This window comes from Setaria italica, chromosome VIII, assembly GCF_000263155.2.
Source record: "Setaria italica strain Yugu1 chromosome VIII, Setaria_italica_v2.0, whole genome shotgun sequence".
Taxonomy (NCBI): Eukaryota; Viridiplantae; Streptophyta; class Magnoliopsida; order Poales; family Poaceae; genus Setaria; species Setaria italica.
In genome coordinates, this window is record NC_028457.1 from 11,272,592 (window position 1) to 11,280,740 (window position 8,149).

Below are 8,149 nucleotides of genomic sequence, written 5' to 3' on the forward strand. Positions count from 1 at the left end.
CCGAGTGTTTTGTTTTTTGCCGAGTGTTTTTGGCTTGGCACTCGGCGAAGAGCTTGTTTGCCGAGTGTCCGAAAAAAAACACTCGGCAAAAAAAAACACTCGGCAAATTTAACAAATATAAGCGGGTAAACTGAATCCCGTAGCATTAGCACGGGCAATATACTAGTGATTAGTCCAATTGTTCACTACCTTTCCCATCGAGTTATGTAACCTTGTAGCAAAATGGGGGCCAATCCATCGTCACTTTCATATAGCAAATTCATACAAAAATTATCTTGTAACAAAACAAAGAAGTTTACGCATCAGATATGTAAGACTTTTACTGCAAGTTTGCAGAACTCAATGGGAAGAGTAGATGTAATGATTATTTCAGTGCTTTACTAACTTTACCACTAAGCTCTGCAATCATGCAATAAGAAAAGGGGCTAATTCATCATCATCATCTGCACATATCAAATTCTTACAGAAATATTTTGCATCAAAAAATAGTTCATGCATCATATTAACATCTTTTTCTGCAAGATTGCACAAGTCTATTGAAATAATAGAAGCATGATTAATTCTTGTTTTTTATTACCTTTCCAACAGAGGTGTGTAATCATGCAGAAAAAATATAGGTCAATCCATCATCATCTGCATAATCAAATTTGTACAACATATTTACGACACACAGATTTGTCCGGACTAATATATTCTCGTGTTTCCTCAGTTATAACACTAGTAGAGAAACGACTTTCCATCCACCCCCTTTTGTCCCGGTTTAAAGTTGGCCCGGGATAAAAGGTTCACCAACCGGGACTAAAACTCAGTCACTGGTGGGAGGCTCACCAACCGGAACCTTTTATCCCGGTTGCAAAGGCTAATGGGAAAAAAAGACTCTGAGAGGCCTTTTATCCCGGTTTGAAACACCAACCGGGATAAAAGGGTCCCCCACGAGTTAATACAAAAGGATAGTATCCCCTACATAGTCAGATGTGGTGTGTAGGTGGGATGGTAAGGAAGCTACGCGCGAGGCTGGAGGTTGTGGGTTCAAATCCCACGAACCGCGCACGCGCATATTTCGCGTGAAAAATCGCGTGTGGGGGGCCTGCCTGGGAGCTCGGGAATTTTTTTTTTTTTTGCAGCGTCGGCGCTCTCAACCCTTTTATCCCGGTTGGTGTTACCAACCGGGATAAAAGGGGGTCTTTTGTCCCGGTTGAGTGACCCGGGATAAAAGACCCCCCCTTTTGTCCCGGATGGTTTATCCCGGATGCGTTTTCGAGATAAAAGCACCCTACCAACCGGGGTTAAAGCTCACTTCTCTACCAGTGTAAAGAAGAAGAACTGTACGTACCTACTACGCGCTCGCTGGCCGTGGACGAGCTTGGCTGCTAGCCAGGGCCTGGGGCCGTGGACGAGCTTGGCTGCCAGCCAGGGCCTGGCGTGGACGATGAACTAGCTGTGGCCATGGCCGTGAGCGAGCTGCCTGCGGCCTGACGCTGCCAACCGTTGCCTGGTTGTGCCCTGCCGTTGAACGTGGATTGGACTAACCTGGCTGTCGGCCATGGCCTGGCATGCAGTGGCCGCGGTGCCGCGGCCTAGCGATGGCTGCACTTGCTGTTGTGGCCGGGCGCGGCCAACGACGGCCTCGCGCGCTGGTTGCACTTGCTTACGTTGCGGCCGGGCACGACACCAGCCAGGGCCTGGCGCTGGCTCTGGCGCGGCATTTGCGGTGGAATGGATAAGGATGAGAAAGTAGACAGCTCATATTTTTGTACTCGGAGCGTTTGGAGGGGCTTTCATTTCCAGGGCCGGCTTGCCCCGACGTCCCGTTGTCCGGCCTGCAATTGCTTCTTCAGGAGCGGGTCAAAAGCTACATTAACCCGCTCTTTTTTATAGCCTCTCCTCTTCTTTATTGTGAAGCCGTATATCGACTTCTTTTATTATGAAGTTGTATATCGACTTCTTCTCAGTGTAGTCATTATGAGAGCGAGTTATTCTCCTTGGAGGTTGTGGACCGGCTTCGGGAATTCCATGTGGTTCACCGAATCGCATGGAAGACTTCTAGTGTTCATCCCATCGAGCAACATGCAGTTGTTGAGTGGCGCCTCCATGTCAACGTCATCGCCTCTCTGCGACTCGGAGACTAAGTACCGTCGCGAAGCGCTCGATGTAGACGAAGCTTCGGCCGATGATCATGACTTCCTCGACTTCCTGAAAAGCCTTCCAATGCTCTTCATCTCTGCACACTACAAAGAAAACACTTCGTCGAGGCTTCTTGCTGATGAGGAATTGCACAAGAGCAAGAACTAGCAAGAGGTGCTTGCTGAAATTTTTGCTTGCTGGAATTTTTGTGTATTAGTGGAGTTTCAGAATTTTTAGTGACTATCCAGAGGTGTTCTTGGTGAAAAATATGATGAACAAATATGAGAGTGGCTTACCTACTAAAGGAGGGCACAGGAGGACTTAAAAAGACCTCAGGCCGATCGGCCTGATGCGCATCAGGCTGATTGGCCTGGTGTCTTTCTGGCTCCTTTCCTCCTCATCTTTCTTCACATAGCCACGTGCTCATTATTGTAACAAAAATTCAAATCTTCACGTGAAGGACACTTCCAAATCAATCTCTTTGACTCCTTTGTATTGTCACTTTATTGAAAATCATTCAGCTATGTGTCAAGCCTTATTATTTTCTTAATTTCACTTAATGCCTTGTCCTTTGAGCTACAACAAACAAGCATGGCAGGCCACTCTTTATTTCCTTATGCATGTGTGGTAGGTGGGAGTGCCTCTTGATGATTCCCATAGTCTCAAATCAAGTCATTAGTGTTAGTGAAACTCATAAACCCTTCCCAATCATGTTTCGATGCTGAATCCTCCTCTAATTTTGAAAATTAAAATTTAACTCAGAGCTAGCAATGAGTTCAAATGTATTTTAGAGGAGTTTTGAAGCATCAAAAGCATTTGTAAGTCGAAGGAATTTCCGACTACATTAATTTTGGTTGCATGAGTATCGTTCATTCTCATAAATTGAGATGAAGCAATTTCGATTTCAACCGCGGGGTAATAGGTTTAGGTTCTAATAATTTGCTAAAAGTGAGAGGAATTTTGAATGAAATTAATAAAAGTGGCTTGGAAAAATACTAATTCTAGAAAACCGATGAGTTTTTTCAAGTTTAAGCAAACCAAAATCCTATGGCCACTCGAGTCCTAGCATGCATTGAAAATTTACAAAGTAAGAACAACGTAGTTTCTACTCGTGTGTTTATCATGAAAACAAGTCAGGCTAAACATGATGGTTAAGATAAAAACTCTAATAGGATGGGGATATTTGGTTCTAGTTTTTCAAGGAAAATCAAATAAAAATAGGGATGGCTCATGTTCTTGGTTTATGAAAAAGAGAATAGGAAACGATTAAGCGAATAAAACTCCAAAAATTATTCTGACCGACGGTTCAACTTATTAAAATTTCTTCAGGTATGATGTAGCAAAATCTGTGACTCACTTACTTGAAAATCCAAATGTCTTCAGGGTTGTCCTCCCAGTAGCTTATTCTTGACTCAATGATCAGGTTGCCTCCCGCAAAGCACTTCGTTCATAGTCTATAGCTAGACTCTTCAATTCTTCACTTCGGACTAGTGCTCGGTGTCGGTGCCGCAGTCTTCGGCACCCACTTCTTCACCATCTTTGGCTTCGATGTAGGCAAAGGCTTGACTATCTTTTTGGTCTTCACAGGCTGGCGTTCCTCCTTCTTGTGGACGATAGCAACTTCCACTGGCTTGTTTTCTTCTACCTTCTTGTTCTTCTCCTCCTGCTTGATACAACGATGTTGCAGTATATACTTGCTAGAAATCATGTTGCATACCTCAAAGCGTGGGTGAAACTTGAACGTGCTCATAGTGCCATTAATATCAAACTTGATCTCGCCCTTCCCAACATCTATATTTTCTCTTGCGGTCTTCAGGAACGACCTTCCCAGAATGAGTGGGGATTTATCTCCTTCCCCCATCTCGAGTATCACAAAGTCAATAGGGACAAAGTGATTCCCAATATTCACAGGTACATCCTCAACAATGCCTTCAGGATAGCGAATAGAATTGTCTGCTAACCCTAGGCACATAGCAGTTGGTTCTGGCTCCGGCAGGCATAGCTTCTCAAACACAGTTTTAGGCATGACGCTCACACTTGCACCAAGATCACATAAGGCTCTTTCGAACATCAATGTTCTAATTGAATATGGGATGGTTGGATACCCTGAGTCTCTTTTCTTCTCAAGAGCTTGATTAGCGATCGTAGCAATGCACTCTTCTGTCACCTTGATGTGATATGTAGTGAACTGTGGGATCACTTGCTTGCTCATCAATATATCTTTGAAGTAGCGAACGTAGCTTGTTGAGCATCGAGCAGTGGCATATTGATGTTCAACCTACGCACAACTTCAACAAATTTTTTAAACTGTTCGTCAATTTTACGTAGATGATGGCGTGGTTTTCCTGGTAGAATCTTGGTGTCATCTTTATTAACCATCTCAAACTCTGGCTCTTCTGCTTAAATCTCTGAAGCTAAGGTAGATGTCTTCTCCTTTGAAGTCATCTCTGCTTCAGGAGCTAGACGTTGTGGAACTTTTTGTTTCCTTGCCTGAGCGAGTTTCAATAGCTTTAGCTGATTCTGGATTCCTCGGTTGTCCCGGCAATATTCTTTCATTGCTTGTAAAATGCCTAGCTAATTGTGTAACTTGAGTTTCCAGCATCTTCATCATGTTCATTACTTGGTGGTTCGAACTGCAACCTCTATCATCTTGCTATCAATATTTTCCAAAATCTTGTCGATAGCCTTAAAAACTTAGTGACAGTGTGTTTGTTGATCTTGCTTTTCTCCTCCATGAACTCCTTTAGTTGAATGCGTAGAGGAACTGTGTTCTGGATGGATGATCTTGCATTGAATTAAGGTCTATTCTATCCATACTTATAGTTGGATGGTGGAAACCACTCTCCCTTCTTCATGTAGTCTAGCAACTTTGCTTCCTCTAGACAGTTCTACCTCACATGGCAGTAGTCGCCACACTCCTCACATGTTGATCTTGCTTCTACTACCTTCAGGTCTATAGTGTGAGATTTTTTTATCTCCTCAGTAGTTGCCACACTTCTCACATGTTGATCTTCCTTCTACTACCTTCAGGTCTATAGTGTGAGCTTTATTTATCTCCATCTTCTCCAATCTCCTCATCAGTGAGTCGATCTTCCATTCGAGTAGTTGATCATTCCCCACTTGCAACACACCTTGAGAATTTCTAGTTGGTTGAACTTGGACCAGGCGCCCAGATGATGCCCATGCATCATTGTCTACAACTTTCTTGAATAACTTGAAGGCTTGAGTTGGGGTGAGGTCGATAATTGATCCTTTAGCTGATGCGTCGATGATTACCCTTGATGCTGGTGTCAGCCCTTGATCGAACTTTTGGACTAAATCCTTCCTCGGGAATTTATGATGTGGAACTACATGGACATAGTTGATAGGCTTCAGCAATAGTTTCAGAAGCATACTAAACAAAAGTAGCTATCTTGCTCCTTAGATTCTGAGTTTTGGCTCGCAAATAATATTCTTTTATAAAGGTATCCGTCAACTCATCACAATTCTAAATTGTTGTTGTAGGTAGATCATAAAACCATTGAAGCCTTTTTTCAAGTAGAGAGTAGGGAAACAGCCTTGCCCTTAGTTGATTCTAGTTAACTCCATCCACGTCGAAGGTGTTGCATAACTTTGTGAACGCTTGTAGATGATGATTAGCATCCTTCTTGCTAAAGAAAGGTGAACTCTGCACCATCCTCAATGTTGAAGTTTGGATTGCGAATGGTTGCCCAATGCCACCCAACTCATGGACAGTTAAGTTGATGATGTTTGGGATGCATAGCTCCCCGATAGTACGCTTTGGCTCAGGTTGATCTCTCATTGCAGGTGCTTCAGGTACAACGGGCGCAACTGGCGCCCCTGCTGGACTTGCTGCTAGTGTTGACTTTGGAGTAAATGATGATGTTCCCGAGACTTGCAATTCTTCCTTGATAGCTGAAGCTTCAATCTCCAGCTTCCTTGCTTTTGCTAATCGTATCCTTTGCCTGTAAAGTTTTTCAAGATCATCCATAAAAATTTTCGGTTTGTTGGAGAGGTAGCCATCCATCTCCCGTTAGCATTAGTGAAAGGAAAACACATATATACAAGAACTAGATTGAACTTTTGATTGAGATCGAACAAAAACAAAAAGATTAAAAAGAAAAGAATTAAAGATTATGAATAAAAAGTCATGCATATATAAACTTGGAACTTGACTATTACTTCTCCTGCAACGGCACTAGAAAAGCTTGTTGATGGCTGTTAGCACACCAAGTTGTGAACCGCAGGCACATGGATCAGTTGTAGCTCTTCTCTCAGAATACTCCCCTAAAGTTTATCAATTCGTGGAACTTATAGCATAAGATCTATTTTAACTAGCATTGTTAGTATGGACTTAGTGTTGAAGGGTGATTCATATATAATCTACTAAGCATGTACAGATAGATAACAGATAGAGCAGAGGTAACCAATCTAGAGCAACCAAGACTATACATAAGTTGTAATTCTAAGCATGTATAGCAAAGCAACACAGATATGATCCTAGTAAAAAACATCTTTAAATCTACACCTCCAATCCGGCCCTCAAAACCCCCTATCTTACACAAGAAAGATCATGTCACTAGCCCCTCTATCAGCATAGGTAGATTAAAGGCACAATCAAAAGAACATGTTACACTCATTGGTAGATCAGGTATGCAAATCCGGTCACTGCGACCACAAGAACATCCTAAGCAATCTATCATTGATTAATAGATTGAAAAGCAAGCAAACCCGATAAAGCATTAAACCATCAAAAGAGATATCTAAATCGCTAAGAACATGAACACATCTATTACTTCACCATGAATGATTGCACATCACAAGATCACCACCGGGATCCTACCTTGATCTTGATGACTCCTAGCTCTAGAACTCCAGCGTGATCTTCCTCATAGGGTGACGCCGACAGAGGTTCGCCTACGCTAACCCCCAACGACTGCATGGCCCTCGGCTCTCCGGAGAGGTGTCCCTCAAGTTCCTTTTGCTTCTCTACTGCTTCACATCAAGTACATCGTCTTGGATATGGGGCTCGGTGGATTTTTAAGGTATTTATAGTCTAGAGGGCGCGTGGCAAAAATTGGAAGGAGAGGGAATGAAGGAATCCCCCAGGTCGATCGGCTTGGGAGGGTCCAAGTCGATCGGCCTGGGCCTTCATTTTGGCCCCCCACATCCTGCTTCATCTCCAAGTCTCCCTCGATGCTCAGGAGTCTTATTTTCACTCTCATGTGGGCCTAGCTTGTCGGTAGCTTCGAGATAAGATTGATCTTCAATATCTTTCCAAATCTTCGCTTGATCTCCTTTTATTCCTCTTTGATACCAAAGTCATCTCGGAGAATTGCTTGCCAAAAGATGGGCATCAGGGGGCGCCAGAGGACCTAGGCTAATCGGCCTGGCTCCTCTGGGCCGATCGACCTAAGACCTTCCTAGGCCCATTGTCCTTCGTCTTCCTTTGGTTCGATGCTCGTTCAGTGCTTTATCCAAAAATATGCTTTTAGGTCCAATTCCCTACAAAACAGAATATCCTACAAAATATGTTGCACATGTGAAAATGATCGGTTTATTAGGTGTGATCAATAGTTTAGGTATTAAATTCATGTCATTATTGAAGATAAACAGGGGTAAAAGTGTGTCAATAATGAGCGTCAACACTTCTATAGCCCTCTCTGCCGATGGTCTAGTCCAAGCAATGGATCAGATTGCAACTCAACTTGCCGAGTGCATAACCCTCTGCCAGTTGACTCAGGCACCGGTTGGTTCTGCTCCTTTTGTCTGTATCCCTTATGGGCTGAGGAACGCCGCCGCCACCTTTTAGAGGTCACGAGGAAGGCAATGTTGAGATTGAACTTCTTCGACTCTGTCAATGATCAGTCAGACGAGGATGAATCGCGGATCGTGGTTGTCATCAACAACCATCTTCTTGTCGATGACTCACTCTTTCCAATCCTGGAGGAGGGCGCAGAAATAGAATCTACAACAAATCTAGAACCCGCAATAGGAGACACGGCTCAGATGGAAACTTCTGTCA